General features: G+C 40.3%; 1 protein-coding gene across 1 annotated transcript in view; it reads left to right on the top strand.

Annotated features, from left to right (window-relative positions):
* Positions 1 to 23,389, top strand: part of wars2 (tryptophanyl tRNA synthetase 2, mitochondrial) — a 107,939-nt gene that overhangs the window by 6,498 nt on the left and 78,052 nt on the right. The window contains exon 3 of the mRNA XM_049595102.1: positions 16,465 to 16,641. The gene's annotated coding sequence lies outside the window, so the exon portion shown is untranslated. The remainder of the gene's footprint in view (positions 1 to 16,464; positions 16,642 to 23,389) is intronic.

The raw sequence follows: 23,389 nt of genomic DNA, 5'->3' as shown, positions 1-23,389 counted from the left end.
TGAGAAAATAAAAAAAGACTTGACTCGACTTGGACTTCATGACTCATGACTTCACTTGGACTTGAATCTTTTGACTTCAAAACACTTGATCCGTTCTCTAAAGTCAATTTGGGATGAGAAAGTTAGAGACATTTTTTCCAGTATGAGATGAGTTAAATACAACAAGACAGGATAATAACATGCAAAATTAGTGCTATATGCCATAAAAGTATGAAGAATTACTTTTTTATGCCATACTTTAGTAAAAGTACAGATATCTTGCCAGAAATTTACTTTGGTGGAAGTTAAAGTCATCTATAGAATATTATTTGAGTCAGTGTCCTAAAGTATCTGATATTTACTTCACTTAAGTATCAAAAGTAATTTTAATATATTAAATCTAATTAAGTATTGTAAGTAAAAGTATAAATAAATTCTGGCAGAAAGCAAGCAAGCGGACAGAATTTTTAGTATTATGAAGTTTATTTCTTCTTACATAGATACTGAAATAAAACTGGAGTAAAATACTTTTACTCCAATACACAGAAATGTATTGGAACAAATAATTAAGTTAGTTAATTTAATATATTATTACTCTGTTGTTAAGATATCCTTACATATGGTGAGGAGCATATTGTCATTTTTTAGGAGTCAAAACTCAAAGTTTAGGACTTGAGACTTTTCAGTCTTGACTTGAGATGTGATTCTGGACATGCCTTTCTTTCTTTTTCTTTTTAAGATATTTTTTTGGGCATTTTTGCCTTTAATGGACAGGTAAGCGTGAAGAGGGGAGAGAGATAGGGGATGACATGCAGCAAAGGACCACAGGCTGGATTTGAACCCGGGCTGCTGTGGCAACAGCCTTGTACATGGGGCGCCTGCTCGACCCACTAAGCCACCGACGCCCCGGACTTGCCTTTCTTGACTTGACTTGTGCCATGACATGAGACTTACTTGTAACTTGCAAAACAATGGCTTTGTCCCATCTCTGCTTGGTGCTCTTTAAGTTTGGAAGCCTGAGATTTACATTTTGGTCACAGATCGGTATATTAAGGAGTGTGTGAGTCACAGACTCGATCCAGGTGTGATCAAACACAAGAGACAAAGCCGAGAGAAAAACAAACATAAACCTTGTGAGGTGCCGGGGCTCTTTCTGGAAATGTCAAACTTGTCAAGTGGAGTGTGGACTCTGACAGGTGTTTTGAGGGTCTTTACATATAAAACACAGATGTCCCAACCTTTGATATCATGAGCTTGTTATGTTAGGGTCCCCACCCGTAAGTGATGGATCGATGGCAGGATGTGAGGGAAAATGCTATGAATGCCACAGTGTCTCAGCTCGCTACGGACGAAACAAAACGCCTCGAGAAGTTGTTCAAGCATTTTAAAACAGCAGTGGGGTTGCAGTGATGTTAAATTAGATTCTCTCGCTCTTATTCCATTACGGCCATTGAATTGAATTTACTCTTTGTAAATGTAATATCTTTGGTAACAAAACCTGGCTTCTTGAGGGTAGTCCGTCTTTCTGTGTGCGTCTGAGTTTATGTGTTTTATTTTGGCTTTAGCACAAAAGCCTGTGAAGGTGGAGCCGAAGGCTAAATCTGACGAAATGGACCTCCACGGGGAGGTGTGGGTGTTACCTGCACCGAGAGGAGGTGCAAATTGTGTTAATCCACAGCTGGCCTCGATGCCTAATACCGCGGAGTTAGATCTGGCTCCAGGGCGGCCGTACTGGAGGTACTGGACGTTCAGCTGAGTGGAAAACCTCTTCCACATGCTGGTAGAGGCTCTGCCCCGAGGCTGTGGCCCAGCATGCCGCGGCACATGTGTCTTGAATTGTCAAGGTGTTATCATGCCCTGGCGAGGCTCTCAGCTCCTCCACCTCTGTCTCTCCCAGGTTTATTATCAGACTAAATACAGCAGAGTCCGCCGACACGGGCCGCAAATTCGTGCAGCCTTTCTTTTTGACTCTTTCATTGTAACCTGACAGCTGTCCATCATTGTTTAAACTTTACACACAGGCAACAGAAAGGGAAATTTTATTCATGGATTTATTTCTTTTTAGCTGGAATAGAATAGAGTAATGTTAAAGTCATTACGTGCTGGGGGTCTGACTCAATACAAGCTGTTTCTCAGCAGATTTCTCACACACATTAGGACAGAGGAGCAATCAAATACCACAATGATTAAACAAGACAAACAGAAAACAACAGAAGTAACTGATTGCAAGGGCCAAAGATAAGACCTCTCTGTTCTCAGACCATCAGTTATCTGGACTGACCATCTTAGGATGGATGTTGTCATTGTGTATTTTGATTGTAAAGCCCTCTCAGACAGTTTTGTGATGATGTATTACAATTGACTTTATGGAGGAGGCTGCATATACAACATGTCATACATGTCAATATGTCATCAATCACAGGCAGAAAAGTAGCTTCCACAAGTTTTTTTCTTGACTCTTAAAGTAAAACAAGATTTATTTTTAAAATAATAGCCAATCTTCACATTGAGCTTCTTAACTAGATAAGCGATATGTACACTAAATAAAAGCTTGTTGTCAGTCCAAATACCCCAACACTTGTACAAGAGCGCCCTTTCATTGAATTTACCATCAGACGCGATGATGTTAAAAACATCCAGCAACTGTAAGAAAGCTTTTGAGAAGACTATGTGATTGACAACCAAAAGACTGACACTTCATTAAATAATATACACAGGGTTTTAAGTGATGATTTTAGATTACAGTTTTTTTTAAATACTTGTTAATTATTGAAAAGAAAAAAACACTTTAAAATACTTAATAAATGATGCACAAAAATGAATCATTGGTGTCTGTGACACTGTGCAGTGTATTCTGGGTTATTTTCATGTATTATATAAGTTGGCGAGGCTGATATTTTTAATATATCTGAGTCAGTTTCATACTGTAAATCCATTATATTTGGGATTTCTTACATCTGTGTGGTGTTGTTTCCTGAAAAGGACATTTAAAAGACATTTTAAACCTGAGATAAGACCACCAACCATGAGATGTAGATTTGTTGTAAATTTTCTTGAAATTATTGTCAACAACTTTATGATAGGATAAAGTGGACTGCTTGTAAAAGTTCTAAAAACAAGTGAATCTGTATTGGAGTCAATGTGAAATATTATAGATAAATTGTTTGGTCTATAAAATGTCAGAAAGTGGTAAAAAATGTTGATCAGTGTCCAAGATGGTGTCCTCAAATGTCTTGTTTTGTCTACAACCCAAAGATATTCAGTTTACTGTCACAGAGTAGTAAATAAACCAGACAATATTCACATTTAAGACGATTGAATCAGACCATTTAGGGTTTTTTTTCCCTAAAAAGTGACTCAAAACAATTAATTGATTATCAAGTAAGTTGGTGATTAATTTTATAGTTGACCACCAACTGATTAATCGTCGCAGCTCTAGCCTAAAGTCAGAATAGATCTTACAACTGTATGTTAAAAACCTTTCAAACATTTGACTGTATTTACATTTGGGGAAAATTAATGGACTCTTAAAAACAGAACAATCTTTCTTCTCACATAAACACAAGATGGATGGATGTTGGCGTCCTCTTACATCATACCATAGTTTTGATGTTGAATCCAATGTTCACGTACCTAAAATACTAATTGTACTTTATGTGGTACTTTTAAAATTATAAGTAATTGAAAAGAGTTATGAGTTTGGGATCTTTTAAATGACAACTTGTTTTTTTAAAGGTTAGTAAGGTTAAAAGCAAGGATTATAAGATGTCAGAATTGTTGTCAGTTTTTTATGGAGGAGTTGGCTGAGAAAGGCACTCTTTCTGTATCCGGGAGTGTGTGGCTGCAGTATTGCTGTGTTTCAGTGGAAAGCATTGTTCCAAGTGCCAAAGCAAAGGCAAAGGAGCGAACACATCAGTGGCTGTAAATGTCATGTAGCGGCTGAGTGATGGATGTCCGGAGCATTTGATGTCTGGGAGAGATCTGAGCATAACTCACAGTCCGCAGTCACGCCATTTCAGACGCTTATGATTCAGTCCATACAGCAGCCCAACATTTGCTCACTTCTAACAAAGGGTGGTGGTCTTATGTGAAAGTATTATATTTGTGCTCAGATTTTTTTGCCTTAGATGAGGGAGGTGCATATCACAATCTGTGTGAACAATTCCCTGAAGAGTGCTTGAAGCTATGAAAACTTGATCGTGACGACTGTGAACTCTTCTGCGAGTACATTAATATATATGAACTCTAACTTAAGTCTCCATGCTGCACATAAACACCATTTCCTCCTCCTCCTCACTGCTCCTTCATGTAGTCTAACTTTTACTTTTTAGTGGTGAATGTCAGCGTGTTCTCTTTATTCACGTGCCCATGGATTGTTTTGAACCCTGTCCTGTAAAGTTATGTGAAATGAACCTGATTTTCTTCAAATGCACAAGTCAGAGTAGAAGTCAGAGTTTTCCAGGAGAGGGGTTAGTTAGACATGACATTAAACAGGAAGTAAAACAGCTTGTTGAAAAGTAAGAGTGAGGAAGTCACAGTGATGAGAGGAGACATTTAACTTATATCAGTCATCTTTTATTTCATTTTCATGTGTTGACAACAGGTTTGCCAAATTGTTCCACCAGAAACTCAAACCTGACTTCAGGTATTTTAGTTGCTTTAATGTGATGTTTGCTGATCTTTTAACATAACAGAAAATGGCACATTATTTTTGGCAAAATGATAATTCTACCAAATTTCATGAGGGTTTATTTGGTATTTCTTTATCAGGTCCTGAAGATACATTTATTGATGCATTATCTATCCTAAATTTGACTTTGATTTTGGATGTACAGTAGGTAAGCATTTTTAAAACCATGGTATTTTCATGGAAACAGGTCCTTCAACATAAGGCCTGTTTCCACGGCAGGAACTTCGGGGTAATTTTACGGGGCCGGGGTGTCTCCACCGCAGGAACCACCCCCGAAGGACAGAGTTCTTTTTACAGGGGCTAAACAAGTCCCTGCCTCGGGGTAGGTACTCAGAATGGCCCCGAGAAACTCCTGGCTGGGGCTTGGGGATTACTTGGTGCTGAGTGGATATACTCAAGGCAGGATGTGACATTTTGTAAATAACAACATGGTTATCATAGTTTAGCTAGGCTAACCGTTCGCTGTTAACGGTGTCTGTAATAACTCAATAAAGGGTCTGTGAAAAAAATATTTTTTCCAGCGGATATCTTAGTTACAACATGATTGAGCTAGCAAAGCAGTTTTGTGTTGCTATGTGTGGTATTTATTCAGTTTTGGGAAATCACGATGTCTAGAAAGCATCAGCTGACAGCAGCATCAAAGCTAACATCAGGACGTCATCTGTTAAAAGTTCCCGTTGTTGGATATGACATGAAACTACTCCAGTTAGCTCAATCATGTTGTAACTAAGACATCTGCTGGGGAAAAAAAAATAAATTCACGGACTGTGACCGGAGTTATTACAGACACCGCTAACGGCTAACAGCGTCCCTACGCCCCTACGTCGCCCCAGTCAAAATGGTCGCACAACAGTTACATCACATACAGAGCCCGGTAACTTTACAGGAACCTTCCTCCTACTCCGCTCTCTCAGTGGAGACACGGCGGTTGAGAGGGCCGAGCGAGAGGACGTTCCTGTAGTAGTTCCTGCCCCCCAAATAGTACCAGAAACTTCTTCACTGGAAACGGGCCTATATTCATAGGTTTGGGGGTTCCTACCTTATAATTTGACCCACAGGAGTGCTTTCTGAATTAGTGTCCCTACTGGTGGATGGCAGGTTCCTACATTGGGTCGGGAACCCACAGATACCAGGAGAGTGACCCACAAAAAAGGTGATTTTGGGGTCATATTTTGTCTTAACTTTTTTTCCGGGTTCAGTTTGGGTGAGAAAAAGAGCCCAAAGGTTGGATCGCTGGTGTTGAGTGATAAATATATTAGAGTTAAGTGAGAATAATAATCATTTATTTTATTGTGTTAACATTTTAATCCTCTGACTGCCAACTTTGTGTGTTGGCTTTGTCTACTGCACCAGCTAAAATATGAGAGCTGCTTCAATTAGGTTTGGCACAAACAGACACGCAGCTGTAAAGCTGTGGTATTACGAGAATAAGATAAAACCATTCATTTAAATTCTGTTTCCTGAATTGTCTTTATTTTAAAATACAATATCTCAGTTTCACATGTATAGAATGGTCCCAAAGTGATCACTTTAAACATGCTGCCTATCCAAATTACATTTGAACAAGGCATGGTTATTGTAGGATTTGTGGATTTGGGTTGGGCTGTGGATCTTCTGCCAACAAGTTGGTTCAGGTTGAACAACTAATTGATCATATGCGTGGGAGGCCAGGCAGATGTGGTATTGCACATCGCAGTTCCGGAGGGCGTCTTGAAAATTAGACCCATGCAAGACTCTGGTGGAGGACAGAATAGCTCATATATGACCTTTACAGGTCGCAGTTTTAAACACGTGATTAATGTTGTAAAACAGTCACAGTTGCACAAAAACTACATGGTTGAGAGAAAACATCATAGTTGGGCTTAAAGTAAGCGTTGCTTCCAAATATAACTTGACATACAGTACAGGCCAAAAGTTTGGACACACCTTCTCATTCAATGCGTTTTCTTTATTTTCATGACTATTTACATTGTAGATTCTCACTGAAGGCATCAAAACTATGAATGAACACATGTGGAGTTATGTACTTAACAAAAAAAGGTGAAATAACTGAAAACATGTTTTATATTCTAGTTTCTTCAAAATAGCCACCCTTTGCTCTGATTACTGCTTTGCACACTCTTGGCATTCTCTCCATGAGCTTCAAGAGGTAGTCACCTGAAATGGTTTTCCAACAGTCTTGAAGGAGCTCCCAGAGGTGTTTAGCACTTGTTGGTCCCTTTGCCTTCACTCTGCGGTCCAGCTCACCCCAAACCATCTCGATTGGGTTCAGGTCCGGTGACTGTGGAGGCCAGGTCATCTGCCGCAGCATCACTCTCCTTCTTGGTCAAATAGCCCTTACACAGCCTGGAGGTGTGTTTGGGGTCATTGTCCTGTTGAAAAATAAATGATGGTCCAACTAAACGCAAACCGGATGGGATGGCATGTCGCTGCAGGATGCTGTGGTAGCCATGCTGGTTCAGTGTGCCTTCAATTTTGAATAAATCCCCAACAGTGTCACCAGCAAAACACCCCCACACCATCACACCTCCTCCTCCATGCTTCACAGTGGGAACCAGGCATGTGGAATCCATCCGTTCACCTTTTCTGTGTCTCACAAAGACACGGCGGTTGGAACCAAAGATCTCAAATTTGGACTCATCAGACCAAAGCACAGATTTCCACTGGTCTAATGTCCATTCCTTGTGTTTCTTGGCCCAAACAAATCTCTTCTGCTTGTTGCCTCTCCTTAGCAGTGGTTTCCTAGCAGCTATTTGACCATGAAGGCCTGATTGGCGCAGTCTCCTCTTAACAGTTGTTCTAGAGATGGGTCTGCTGCTAGAACTCTGTGTGGCATTCATCTGGTCTCTGATCTGAGCTGCTGTTAACTTGCGATTTCTGAGGCTGGTGACTCGGATGAACTTATCCTCAGAAGCAGAGGTGACTCTTGGTCTTCCTTTCCTGGGTCGGTCCTCATGTGTGCCAGTTTCGTTGTAGCGCTTGATGGTTTTTGCAACTCCACTTGGGGACACATTTAAAGTTTTTGCAATTTTCCGGACTGACTGACCTTCATTTCTTAAAGTAATGATGGCCACTGGTTTTTCTTTAGTTAGCTGATTGGTTCTTGCCATAATATGAATTTTAAGAGTTGTCCAATAGGGCTGTCAGCTGTGTATTAACCTGACTTGTGCACAACACAACTGATGGTCCCAACCCCATTGATAAAGCAAGAAATTCCACTAATTAACCCTGATAAGGCACACCTGTGAAGTGGAAACCATTTCAGGTGACTACCTCTTGAAGCTCATGGAGAGAATGCCAAGAGTGTGCAAAGCAGTAATCAGAGCAAAGGGTGGCTATTTTGAAGAAACTAGAATATAAAACATGTTTTCAGTTATTTCACCTTTTTTGTTAAGTACATAACTCCACATGTGTTCATTCATAGTTTTGATGCCTTCAGTGAGAATCTACAATGTAAATAGTCATGAAAATAAAGAAAACGCATTGAATGAGAAGGTGTGTCCAAACTTTTGGCCTGTACTGTATCTCATGTGACATACTTCAACATACAACTTCAAGTTGTTAAAATAACTCAAGGTTGACTTTTAGTTTCACACAGGAAATGAGCACCTGTCTCCCTGATTCAAGCCCTGTGTTTGTTTGACCCATCCACCTAAGTAGATTTTGACACTTTAATGTCAGGAATACTCAACGTGCTTTGCCCAGGGGTCACTTTTGCAAAATAACGTTAATGTCATATTGTTAAAATGACAATAATAAACAAACATTAGTAACGAATATTTAAATAATTACCCTGGACCTCTGTAAGGGGTCCTCACCTGGCATTTTTTTTTAAATAAGCAAGCTCCCATTTTGATGCTTTCTTATGCATTCTCGCTCCCCTATATAAATTCAAAGTACCAAAAAAAAAAAAAAAGATTCACAATAAAAATAAATGGATTTACTAGGGAATTAGAAACCCTATTGTGGGCCAGATTTGACCCACAGGCCATAAGTTGACTATCACTGACATATGTTGTTGTATTTTGAAAGAGGACAGTGTCAGAGATATCTGCCTGACCTTAATGACCCTTCTGAATTCTGTTTGACTTGTTTGTACGTGTTGGTGCACACAGATTTCGTAGTTTCCTGCTTGTACATGTGTGAAGTCATACTTTGTGGTCACTCAGTATGCATAGTTTGGTTTATTCATTGTGATGTGTAAAGGATGGTTCAGCTTATTGTGGTTTACCCATCAACCCGTAAAGTGTAGCACCAGACCAATTATCAGCCAACTTTTTTTTTTGAGTAAATCCCAAAATGCAAAACTGGAGCTTTTCCCATCCCCTGCATGTCATCAGAGGGTTTCGCTCTGTAGCTTTAGTTTAAAGAGGAGCCGAGTTTTGACAGGCTTGACATCTAGTTTGGAAATCTGTGACGACAGGTGGCAAAAAGTCAACAGTTGGCAGCTCTTTGTGTTTTTACAGTTTACTGTCATCTCTTATTAACACCCGCTAATATTTAGTTTGTCATGTATTAGTAATCTGAATGCAGCATCAGGACTTACAGAAATGGCCTGAGGGAAAGTGTGTGTGTGTGTGTGTGTGTGTGTGTGTGTGTGTGTGTGTGTGTGTGTGTGTGTGTGTGATACTTCATAGCTGTCCACCACAGACACAGCTGGTTGTATTGAGCAGCTCCACTTCTTCAGTGTCTAGTTTGACTGACAGCAATTATAGAAGAAGAAGAGAAACACATCTTCTTCACTTCCTGGAAACACATTTTCTCAGCCTTTTTTCATTTTAAACACTTTTGTAATCAAGTGTCTCCACCAGACTGTTATGTAGAGCACCACGTGTCCAGGCCCAGCGCCCCATTGTGTCATAGTCTGCCTATGTTTACAGTATATCTGGACTTCTCTTAATAACTACAACAACCATCATAGAGATTTGGTAGTATTAAGAAAATGCAGATGTGGACCGGCTAATGAGGACCAGATCTATATGTTACATACTGGTCCCAGTTTTAATGTTTGAGTAAATTTGATAACACTTCAGACTTAATTTGTAGTACACATGGACAAAGGTTTTATTTGTCCCATCAATGAGAGATCCTTGGTTTTCCATTTTCGAATATTGGTTATCGGCAAGATATCTCCAGTTCATATTTGAAATGTTTAAACTATTGCTACTGGTCCTGCCTGCAAGAGTTTGTACCTAATGTTAGTTGAAAAAATATATATATATATTTTTTATTTTTTAAATAGTTGTAAGCAGGAATGTTGTTGAGTTTGAACTAAACTCAGTATCTTTTATTTAGAGAATTGTCAATCACTATCTTGTCAACACTTAAAGTTACGCTCTCAAAGATCCCAGTTTCTTTTCTTTGACTGTACAGATGGCGATAAGTGATAATTCCAGGTGTGTTTTGGGATCGTACCTCCCAGAGATCCAAACAGTGTCACCTGTGTGAGCTTGCTCTTTTCCTTGTTCAACCATCATAAGACTACATCAAAAACAGGTGAGGTGATGAGTGAGTCTGTTGCATTAATTCTGCCTGTACTCTTTGGTGAACCATTCGATACTGGGTGATGGAAACGCATCACTAACTGTGCGGCGCTTGTGATTTTCCCAGTGAATGTTGCCACAGACACCCAGTTCATAATACTGCGAATGGAAGAGCTTTCGTCAGTGGGCCATGAGCTTAATCACCATTGTGTGACCTATCAGGCAATAGATAACCAGCAAACATTGGTTGGACGGTGACGCTCTGTCCGTGTCTACAAATGTTGCTAGTTGGACGCCAAAAATAGCAATGCAGTTATGAGGTGGACGGTCAGATGGTGGCTTTGTTTGCATGTCCAATAATCGTCCACTAGCTCACCTGATAGGGCACACGCCTCAAGTGGAATGTTTGATTTGTGGTTTTGATTCGGCCCTTTGCTGCATGTCGTTCCCCCTCCCCCTTTAATGGTATAGCTGTCCTATCAAATACAGGCAAAAGGCCACAAAAAGTGTCTTTGAATAAATAAACGTCAAGATTATAACTTTAAGGTTAAAGCCAGTAGTATGAAAGGATATATTTCGTGTGAGTATAGATTTAACTATCCGACATGTAGCAACAGTTTTCTCCTCACAGTCGTACAGTGCAAATCAGAAGATTTCCTGCTTTCTTGTAGCACTGTGAGTGACAGACATAAAATCACTGTTGAAAGTAACGTGACTGATAACTTGATTTGGGGGTGTTTGCAGTGCGGGCACAGAGGAGCAAAGTGTCTGCCAGCAGCCTCAGGGACTGTTAGCGTGTGTGCTGTTGTCTGTCATTCTGTTTGTCTCTATCTTTCAACAAAACACTCCACGGAACAATCTCGTGTTTTCTCCTCCATGAAATAATGTTCCATAATAAAAAAAAGACCCCTTTGAAGTTTGGGGGGCAAAAGCTCGACTTGTATAATAACCCACTTGAAACTTTGTGTCCTCATGCCTGGCTGTGTGAACTCTTTTACGGGGTTGAATACTTGAACTTGACTTGGGGACACAAAGACTTCATGAAAATAAAAAGACACATAAAACTCATGGAGCGCGGCTCTTCTACTTCATAATGTGTAATAAATACTCTGGAATGATTCTTTCTGATCATTGGAAATCCAGCAAGCTTTGATTTAATGCCTCCATGAAATACGAATGGGATAACAATGCTCTCCAGCTTGCCCTCTGCGCTGCTTTCTTCCTTTTCTTCCTTTCTTTTTTCCTCATAATCTGAGGACTTTTCATGTGTCCTCGAGGCTCATTTGGAAAGCTTCATGTCCAATCAGTTGCTGATGAAATGTGAATCCACTGTGACATTTTCTCTAATCAGCTCTCTCCGAGCCTTCCCGTTGCCTTCGAACAAATTATGCAAATCATAGCGTAATAACCTGACCAATTAGAATCAAACTAAAACTCCTTCCTCATTCCTGCTGCTTTTTTGTTTTCCCTCTTGAGGGGAGGAGGAGGACACAGCCGGTGTATTGTGTTGCCAGTATTCAAATTAGTTGTTCTCCTCTACATCTGCTGAGTGGAGTCTCTGACCTTCATGTCTTCTCTTGGCTGAAAACGGGATGGTGTTGAATACAGACAGGCAGGTATGCTCATTTAGGGAGGACATATACGTGCATACACCCATGGCAACATGCATACACATACAAATAACACTACAGACTTGCACATGCTGGATACTGTAAGTTGGCTGTTCTGGCTGAGATTCAGCTCTGATACAAAAGATTTTTACTGTTTACCTCTGAGCACAAAGTCGTCTGGGATTTAACGGGCGAAACCTTCATTTCATTTTTATTTCGTAATCTAAAGCAAAGGTCAGGGAACTGTCTGTCTGTTCAAGGTCTGGTTTGTTTCAGGAGCATTACAGCACTGGGTTTGGTTTTGTGCTTTAAATCCAAGGCTCAGAGGTCCTGGATGCGACAGGAATTCTGTTATCTAGATGGAGCTTTGGACCTATGATGATTTAGTAAACATAGTATTAGACCACAGATGTATTTTACTAAAAAATGATAACAAAAAAATAATTACAGGCAAGATGGCTACCTAGCATTTTTTAACTACCTGTTGGGACATTAACAGCTGTTTTTGTTGCGACAAAACCGGGTATTTTTTATTGACGTGACAGAACATTTCCAGTTGTGTTTATTGCAACAAATCAGTATTTTTGTAATGACACATTCAGACATTTCCAGCCATGTTTGTTGTGGAAAAACCAGGCGTTTTTAACTGCACACTGGGACATTTCCAGCCATGTCTGTTGCGACAACATTGGGTATTTTTTTAACAACACACTGGGACATTTCCAGCCATGTTTGTTGTGACAACAATGGGTATTTTTTTTAACAACACACTGGGACATATCCAGCCATGTTTGTTGCGACAGCATCGGGTATTTTTTAACAACACACTGGGTCATTTCCAGCAGTGTTTGTAGCGACAAAACCAGGTGTTTTTATAACAACACATTGGGACATTTCCAGCTGTGTTTGTTGCCATGAAACCGGATGTATTTGACGGCACACTGGGACATTTGCAGCCAAAACCAGGTATTTTTTAATGGGTGTTGCAGCATTTCTAGACATGTTTGTTGCAACAAAACTGGGCATTTGTTTAATGACACTTCACGTTTCCAACTGTGTATGTGACAAAACAGGGTATTTTGTAACAGTAGGTTGGAACATTTCCAGCTGTGTTTGTTGCACCAAATCCAGGTATTTTTTAAAGAACAGTCATTTTTGTCGTGATAAAAAAAATTTTTTAGACAATATATTTCGAGCTGAGTTTGTTGTGACTAAACCAGGTTTTTTTAAGCCAAAACATGATGTTTTCCTAACCCTAAGTGGATCTTGTGCCTAAACCTAACCACACGTTAACCTCAATGTTGTTACAACATAAAATTAAAAATTTGAACATAAATAAATGTTAAGTTTCAACATGTTTGCTATGTATATAAATGTACAAATGTAACATATGTCGTCTGCAGAAATATATTTATATTGGCAATTGGGTTGCATAGATCATTTGTATTACCTTTTAATTGTGTTTATATTACTGTATCAGTATTTCACTTTCCTCCCTAACTACCATCACTTTGGGAGTATTAGTTCCATCAGAATGCTGTGCACGTCCATTAAAAACCCACACTTAAGTACTTGAATGCTGCAACTAATTATCTGTTGATTGTAAAAGCAAAAACCAAATAAATACTGAAGCTGTGAGTATGCTTTGCATAATCCGTTCCTTGTGGAATCGCACACAACATTAGCTACTTTGGAAAACACAGTATGCTGAGTTAATTCAGGGGAAAGGAGAAAACGTATCCTCTCCATTACCGAAGTGATGGAGGAGTAACATGCCTCATTTAGAAGACTCATTTGAGGCTTTGGAGGAACGAGTGAAGAATAGGGAAAGCCACAACAAAATGCATTACTCTGCAGAAAGGCAGATTGTAATATGAAAGCAACATGTCGGGCAGAACAGGACAAATGAGCTGTGTAATATGTTAAGATGAGCAATAATAGGTAATAAAAATGAAATACCAAAGTCTTTTTCGTGTTTCTGGAAGTAAACAACAGAAGGCATCAGTCTGCACACTGGCCCAAACAGTCTGGAGTGCAACACTAATCTGTCACAGGACGGACACAACTGATGAAAATCAGACACCTGATGTGTGACAGCTGCACATAAAGAAAGTCCATCACCATTTCTCAGAGCCCAATCAATCCAAACACCACTGGAAAAGTATATTTAGCTCAAAGGGCCAAGCGGGAAGTAAATATTTTTACTGGATTTTTCCATTTAATGATATGCAGCAGATGTGGAACGAGATGGAGGCGAGAGGCATGGGAATCACTTTACTGACTGACTGTGTCACTGCCAATATGAAACCAGTCAGAGACAATAGAAGACTTTCAAGTTAGCATTAAAGAGGTTAAAGGTTAAATATGTTTTACTGGGGCTCTTGTATGTACGAACCCAAGACCCTTCATTCCCAAATAACTGGGTTTTACAACAAAAAGCCTACAGTTGTTTTTGTCAAATCTGGGCCTTTGATTGTATGGTTTGGCACAGGGGACCAAGGATTTGTTATGCATTACAGACAGTATGCTAAACTCTCATTTTTCTACTCTGATGAAATCTGGACAAATTGTGGGCTTTTCTCAGGACCAGTTGGCTCGGGCAGGGTATGCATGTGCACGCATTTGTTTCTGTGTGGAAGCATGCATGTGCGAGTGAATGAATCAAAATAAGGTCCCCGAATCTCCCCTCCGGACGTCACTAAAAGTTGTCAGTCATCTCCTTGTTTAATTCCAAAAAGATGAGCACTCACAGGCTAAAGCTACGCCCACCTCGCCACAGGATTTGGCACCGAATCTGAAGCCCGTCGGTCTGCCCCTCGGTCCAAAATATGGAATCAGGGTGCCCGGCACACAAAGCATATTTACCAAATGAAAAGTGGCGCCACATTAGTTTTACACATTTTCTGTTTGATTCAACAAAGCATTAAATCCACAAAAATAAGCCGTATCAGATAGCAAATGGAAAGCATGAGTGTTTGAGTTTGTGTGTGTGTGTGTGTGTGTGTGTGTGTGTGTGTGTGTGTGTGTGTGTGTGTGTGTATGTGTGTGTTGGTACCCCTCGGAGGATGAAGTGAGATGTTGTGCTGTACTTGGCTGTGGGGTGTTTCATTTCAGCCCTGCACAATACCATAAAGTATTCATTTTAAGGAGTCATTTAATCCAATACACAGAGCTGCAATCTCACTTTATTGAAGAAAGAGAAAATCGATCTCTAATGCAAAACAGCTTTCTGCAGCAGCCTTATCTGGTAGAGTGATCAAATATTCCTGTTATTTAATAATAAAAAAGCCAGGTAAAACTGTGCTGAAACATAGTGGAATTGTCTCACCTCATTGGTATAACAAGATAAAAAAAAAATAGGTTTACCAGGGTTTTCACAGATCCTTAAAAAGTCTTACAAGATTAAAATCATTAATCTAAAAATAAGTAATTGGTATTAAAATGTCTTAAATTAATCATTCGAAAATCTTAAAAATGCTCAAACATGGGAAGCAGGATTTTATGAATTGTTTTTTTTTTTCTGATAAAACCTCTAAATAACGTAAATAGCATCTACTTCTAAAAAATAATCTCCTGAATGCCTCTCACATTAACATCATGCAGATCAGGATAGTGGAACCTCACATTTTGTTTCTGTCCGGCATGCTCAGAGCAGAGGATCTACTGCACCCTGGACGACGTGGGGAAGTACAAATTCAACAAATAATGTCTATTTAACCAAGATTTCGTGGCATGGCTGAGACCTGTACGAGGCAATGCACACAAGGCTCTATGTATTTCGTGCAAAAACCTTTTCAAACTTGGCACAATGGGAATCAAAGCAGTGGAATCCCACATGCAGAGTGAGAAATCTCCAAGAAAGCCCACCAACAAATGCCATGTATTTCCCAATAACCACACATTAACCACAATGTTGTCACAACATAAACTGAATTTTTAGATGAAAATAAATGTAAAGTTTCAACATGTGTGCTGCATATAAAATGTACAAATGTAACTTATCTGTGGTTTGCAGAAACATACATTTATTCTTAAAATGTTTCAAATCAATTATTCAAAAGTCTTAAAAATGCTCAAACATGGGAATTAGGATTTTATGAATTGTATTTTCTTTTATAAATTATTTACTGAATGCCTCTCACATTAACGTCATACAGATCAGGATAGTGGAACCAACAACATACATTTTCTTTCTGTCCGGGATGCTCAGAGCAGATGATTCACTGCTAGCTAGCTGTCACTGTGCCCTGGACGACATGGGGAAGTGCAAATTCAACAAAAACTGTCTATATAACCAAGATGTCTTGACATGGCTGAAACCTGTACGAGACAATGCACATGAGATGTGTTGTATTTTGTGCAAAAACTTTTTCAAACTCGGCACGATGGGTATCACGGCAGTGGAATCCCACATGCTGAGTGAGAAAGAAAGCCATCAACAGATGCCATGTATTTTCCAAAAAGTCATGTTTTATGTTACAATAAACATTAGGACAGAACTGTCCCTAACCCTGAGCAATTGTGGTCGATTCATGGATTTTTTTTCTTCAAGTTTGGCTTTGTAAATTTGGTCTTAAATTTAATACTGAGTGGCAATAAAAACAGTCTTTGACAGTCTTAAATCTGACTTGCCCCAAGCTGCAGGAACCTTTTTTGACTTTGAGACTAAATCTCTTGTTTAAATGATCTTTGTCTTTTGCAGCGTGGAAAAAAAACATCCAAACCAGGAACACCAGTTCAGTCTGGGCTACTCAAGCCTCCTCCAGTGCCAGCACTTGGACTCTGTGGGAACCTGCAGGTCCAAGGGTGAAAATGAGGCGGAGAAAATGAAGGGGCCACTTTGCCACGTCGTCCCCAGAAGACACGCGACCCATACACAGTATGTTACTCTGATTATCTTTGGATTTTACAGGACAAAACAGTGGTGATCAAAGGCACATATTGAATATAAGTAAGGTTTATCTTTACACCCTCTCTTTGCATTTCCCATCACTCTTCTCTTCACATTAAATGAGAAATATCTGATAACAAATCTCCGAACGAAACACTTCACTGACCAGTTCACATGGCCTCAGATCTCAGGTTGTGAAATACTTTTCAGGAGGCGATAGAAAGCGAGAACAGGATGGTGTTGACAGATTTATTTGCACAGGATGGATGTTATGGTCTCCTTCTGCACTGCATTCTGTTATGGTACCTGCAACGTGGCCTTTGGTTTCCACCTGCCATCCACAGTAGGACGCCCCCACCTGGCCACCCGGTGTCTTCACTGACAGGTGAAGACAAAGATCCTGCAGAGAGTGAGGCTCTGCACGTGGCATCAGGTTTAACAAGCTGTCACCAGGCTTTAGGGGATGGAGAAATGATGGCGAGTTTGGATGTGCATGTACGTGTGCCCGAACGAACCGTACACCCGAGCATATGTACACGTGTGTGTGAGTGTGTGGGACACTGCAGAAACACAGGAGGCGCCTGGAACTGTTTCCAGTTAAAAGCAGAAGCCCCCACAACAAAGGCCCTGGCCGGGGGAGTCGTAACGAGGAGAATATCATTTTTCTTTGGCCTCTGTGATCTGCCATTCTTACGTTTCACTTTCAAAGCTCTGCTTGCTGGCAGAAGTCCTCAGCTCCGCATCTCTGATGGAAAGAAGGAACGCTGCCCTCCGCCTCTCCTCTCCTCACCTCTTTTCCCTTCTTCCAAAAAAAAGACAGAAATGAGGAAAAATTCCCCACATGCCCGTCTTACTTGCCACGGCTGATAAAAGAAGCATGGATGTGTTGGAAGCTGTACTTCTCTGTCAGTCCAGCTCTAAGGAGATCCTGCAGTAATCCCCCGACAGGCCATTTAAGGCCTGTGGCTTCCTGGTTAAGATCTCTTTAGGAATCCCAGGGCGGAAAATGGCACAACTTCTCATCCTCCATGGCCTGCCAGCAATTACTGGAGATGCAACGGAGCAAGGTGGATGTAGTGGAACTGCTGAGGGGAAGATCGTAGTTGCCCTGGGGTGTCTCAACCTTTAAAGAAATATATAGATGTGTAAGAAAACAATACATACAGTACAGCATGCTCAGGTAAATTTTGGCCAAGACTCACCTGAAAACTCTATTTCAGTCTAAACATGCCATCCTGTTGAATTAAGGTTTAACATCATATTTTTAAATGGGATAAAAGTGGAACTCTGATCTGTCAGTGACCCTGAGGTACACTGTTTCATGCAGATAATTTCACACTTATATTTGTTACAATTATAAATAATAGAGATGATTGAGGAGAAGAAATGTTTGGGCGCTCTAGCATTCTACGACACAATCTTTAAATGGAGGATTTCGTAACTCTTGCACTTATTTTCCCCTAAGTCAACAGGAAATTGGCCAGACGCCACTCCTTACCCACAAAATCCCCTCATACTGCCTTTAAAAAATTCACAAATCATCACTGCTTTACCACATTGAAAGGTCTAATCAATGCACTTGTCAACAAGCCAATCATCCTAACTTGACCCACGATTTTTGTTAAACCTTTTATTTCACCACATACACAGAAATCAAAGCAGAATGTCCTGCACTAATACGGCTTCAATGTGCCTCTGAGCACAGCACTTAACCTCTGACCTGTTTCTAGCAGTCCTTACCTGACAGCAACATGGGAACAGAGTGTGAGAGTGACTGTAAAAAATAACCACGGTATGATACATTCATTTAAAAATGTGTTTTTATAGTTTTTCTCTAAATGCTTAAACACTAACATGGATTCTTGAAGCACTGTCTCTGAAACTATTACCACTTGTAGCCAGTGCGTTTCATATTGTGGCAAACTGAGTGCACGTTCTCCGCTTTACTCTGTTTGTAATTTATAACATGCTTTTGCATAACTGTAAACACAACTCAGTGCTTTACACTCAGTTTGCATTTTAATAACACACTTCTAGCAAAACTGTAAACAATTTTCTCCACAATGCTACACTGCTTTGCCAGTGAGCTTTCCACACTGACACGTGTTGCCTGGCTCAAGACAACATCGCATGTGATGTGGAGTTTTATGGTCGGGCCCACATAGAAGACGAGAATTAGCCTTTTTTTCTATTGGATTTGCATACCTGTACGTATGTGTATTTACTACATGTATGATAACTTTATATCAGACTGCTAACGTTATAGCCTGCACGCAGAAAACACAAAGGGTTTTTCATTTATACTATCAGTGCATAGTTGTTACTTTTTGTGCATATTAAAATTAGGATTTTTGTGTCCCGTACTGACACAAAAACACATTTTTGAAGAGTTTTGCAAAAATTGTTTGCTTTTGCAAGAGATGTTTAATGTTCTGCTGGTTTGGTGGAAGGTTTTGTGGTTAGTGGGCAGAGGTTTGTAAAAATAACCCCCAGTTTCAAAGACAATGCCTAAGCAATCACAAAAAAACTAACTACATGAGTCAGGGGATGTGATGGACTTGTCCACATATTGCTGAAATTATTATGGCTTTAAAGTACACGTGAAGTACTAACATCACAGTAACTACATCACAACTCTTATCTAAAAACAGCCATGCCTATAACATATGCATTAATCAGTATGAATATGACTTCAACGAAGGATTTTACTATCTTTCCACCTCGTTGTTTTGGTTTTACAGTCCACAAATTTACTGATAGGTTCACTCTCATCCTTGTCACCATCGCCAGAAAAAATGCTGGCATTGTATATTTCTCTGAACAACATGTTGAAGCTTCTTTAATTTCAACAATAATGTGTTGTTAGGTTTGGGCACAAAAACACTTTGTTATGGTCAGGAAAAGATCATGTTTTGGCTTATAATACCCAGTTTGGGTGGCTCTGTTTCAGTTACAAATGCAGCTATGTTGCAGTAAAATGCAACTGCTTTTCATGACACTGTCCCTGGCTAAAACCTCCCCCCATTTGGTGACAAAAGAGCCCCTGGAAATGCAGCGATAATAGCCATAAAATGCCAGAGTTTTACCTCTGTCCACTGGGCTGCTCATCAACCCTGTCTTTAGCTGCAGCAGGAAGCTGTTTTCAGTTGTTCTCAGAGCCAGATATTTCCCACAGGAGTTGGATGAGATCAAAACCAAACTAAAAGTAGGGTTCATATTTCACTTTATTTTATCATGTGGCCATAAACCCGACTCAAAAAGAGCGCCGATGTTGCTCAAGGTCGGCTAGACATATGAATTGATAACAGTTTGCTAACATGTTTGCCATAACAATTTTACAGGGGGATAATATATCAACAATGCATGCATGTGTTGTGTTTAAAATTTGCTTCACTGCCCCCAAGTGTTCAAAACATCAGCTATTACACGTTTAAGTTGAAATAGTTTGTCAGCACATGATTTATCCTGTGAACTGATGTACAATTATGGCCTTATCTTTACCATCAGGCGCCTTGTTGCAGTGGCCCATATTCTATGGGCCATTGAGTTTTCCTGAAAGTGATGAGCGTGCCTCTCATGTGCTGAGCAGATCTGTGATTTTGACTTGATGCCCGCGGTGTGGCGGGGGGGATATTATTCATTGAGCTGGTATTTATGGGCGGAAGGAAAGCGGCTTTGATAGAGCCTCTCTTGAGCGTTCTCCAAGATGAGATGTACTCATGTCCTCGACCTCTTGACTCTTCCCCTCTTCATCTCTCTTTATTTCCCATCAAACAATACGGCAAACCCTTGAAGCTCAATGTGCATGTGTGTGTGAGAAGAGAGGGAAAGATCTGAAAGGCTCTGCTCTATTAAAATGTTAAAAGGCTAAAACTCCAGTTGAACTTCCTTGTAAAAAATATTATTGGACAGATAGGATTAGAAGACATCCAAGAGGTGTAAATTGGATGTTTACTCAAAGGGAATCTCTGATCAACTCAGAGTGCAGAAAGCGCACAGCACCCTGATGTCATTTAGGTTAGATCTTAATTTCAAATTATATGCATGCTTCCTTAACTGTCACGTTCTGTAAGACAGCGTTTTGAAGTCAGAGCTTTGAAAACGATTCGGCCATGTGTTGCTGTTGTTTTGTTATTGTTGTAAGTGCTGAAATCCATCTCACATATGTATGCCACATAGGAGCCAGACAAAGGGCCGAGCACTGCCTGTGTGCCAGTTGTTGTTTGAGTTACGGAGCTGACTCCACAGGGTTCCTCCTCGCTGGGAGCCCGTCCAGCCTCGGAGGCTTCGGGGGAAGTACCGAAGCTTTCATGCTGTTTTAACTACAGATGTAGCCATCATACATAGTTCCACATTTTACTGCTCCAGCAGCGTGTTGCAAGAAATTACCTCCAAACTGTGGCACTGCCCCCAAGTGGAAGTGTTTGGGAACCTTGCTGTCCTCCAAGTCATTAGAGGAACTGATATGGACAACAGATTACACTTTGAAATACAGTGAGTCGCAGCAAACATCAGAGGTCAATAGACTTTTTTCACAGAAGAGCACAAGTGAAACAAATAAATATCCATTGCAGAATTCGACAGCTTTTCTTCTTCTGCTCAGCAAATTACAACCAAACATAACCCATGTCCACTGGTCATATAGCTAATACCACAACACATGTAGCGTCAATGCCTGATGGTATAATGTGCCACTGTTAGCTAGCTAGCAAGCTAACGTTGGCATTCGTGCTATTGTTCGACGTACCAAACTATTACAAAACTAACCCAGTGAACAGTCTGACGGTTTCCATCTGACAACAGTTTGGTAGTGGGAAAAAAATAAAGGTGTATAACTTTACAAGGCTTTACCGTTCACCGTGGTAGTTGCCTCCTCTGCCACCATTTTACCACATTTAAAATATGTTTGTGGTCCAGTCCCTTCCGCTACGTAGGCAACATGGTGAGCATTAAAAAGCTACTAAGTTGGCCTTTAGTTAAGATAATGAGGGATTTCATTATAAAACGAAGTCAGCTTGCTAATTAAATGGCATTTAAATAATAATAATAACCTTTCTATCACCGACTGTCTTGTAGTTTTTGGGGGGGAATTATGCTTATTTTCTTTTCTTTTTGAGAGAGAGATTAGACGATTGATCTTGCACACAGTCACCTGAATACAATGTTGGCATTGTACGTTTCTGCAAACCGCAGTTCTCCTACATTTGTACATTTCATATGAATTATATCAACGTTTCTAAAGTGAAGTAGTATATGAGCTGATGTTGACATCAGGAGGTGGAGGGGATGTTGGATGGCATGACACCTAGGTGAGACGCCTGCCAAGCCAGACCTGTATAGCTGCAGACACACTCCATTTGTAGCGTACATGACACGCCCCTACAAACTGTGCCCACTACTATTACAAGACAAACCCACCAAGGTGATAGTTATCTGAACCCTGCCACAACGGGACGAACAGGGCCAAACGTAGCAATAATCCGCATTAAAAAAAACAAGATGTAACCCTTACCATTACCCTTACCCTTACCTTAACTACTTCTCTTTTAACCTAATACTTAATAGTTAGCTAAGCACTAACTTAGCCTGACTTTTTTCAGGGTTTCCGCTTCCAGAGCTAAGGGGGCTGATGGTGGACTGATGTGTAGGTATGGTGGGTGAATCACTTAGCTAACAGACAGGTTACATAGCTGCTCCAGCTGCAGTTATACCTACTCGTGCCAAACATAGACTGTATGTAAAGATGGACAACCTGTCCCCATTTCCCCCCACTATGTGTTAGTGAAGCCAAAATACCCCGGATACGGCTGATGCCATCTTGCGCTTGTGATGTCATTCGGAGACAGAGTCTGCGCAGTAGCAATCTCCACCCAGACAAATGTCCAACCAATTGTGAGCAGCACCATTGAACGGCACACACAGTTGTCAATTATTGCGCCAAATCCCCAATCTATAGCAATAAAGAACTACTTTAAACCAAACTTATCAAAAAAACAATCATCAGGGTTATAAGAACCAAGGTATATGACAGAAACCATCTTTAAGAAAATTTCTTCGATGGCGTGATGACTTATACTGCAGCCAGCCACCAGGAGGTGATTGGTGCCAATCTGCAGACCACAGTTTGACACCAACAAATGACAAAACTGGTTGTTTTTAAGCAAGCCATTACTGCGTCTCAGCTGCTGTTCAGCCATCCAACGTGGGTGTTTTTTAGCGTTGCTGTGCTTTCACTGGGGATTGTGCTCAGAAAAGTGTCAGAATTATTTTTTTGCTGAGACATTGCTGTGTGTCCAGCCGGGATAGAGACACAAAAACCAGGTAGTTTAAGCCAAAACACTATCTTTTCCCAACAATAACCAATTGGTTTTGTGCCTAAACATAAAGACATGTCAACCACAGTGTTGTTAAAATGCAAAGAAACAAAGTTTTAACATATCTGCCACATAAAAACATACAAATGTGATGCATTCAAGGTTCGAAGAAATGTAAAATGCCAACGTTTATTCTGCTGATTGGGTTGGCATTCAATCTCATGTCTAAGTACATGAATGAACTGTGATGTGGTTAGTTTAGCTTAGCATCAAGACTGGAACAGGGAAAAACAGTTAACATGGCTCTGTCCAAAGTAATAAGCAAGCAAACAAAAACAAACACAAGTTTTTTCCTTCGCCCAGCACTTGTGTGCAGCTTCTCCAGCCTCAGTGGGGGTTGCCAGTTGGTGAGCACAGGGGTT

The sequence above is a fragment of the Epinephelus fuscoguttatus genome, linkage group LG13, assembly GCF_011397635.1.
Source record: "Epinephelus fuscoguttatus linkage group LG13, E.fuscoguttatus.final_Chr_v1".
NCBI classification, from domain to species: Eukaryota; Metazoa; Chordata; class Actinopteri; order Perciformes; family Serranidae; genus Epinephelus; species Epinephelus fuscoguttatus.
This window is presented reverse-complemented; position numbering and strand designations above follow the sequence as displayed.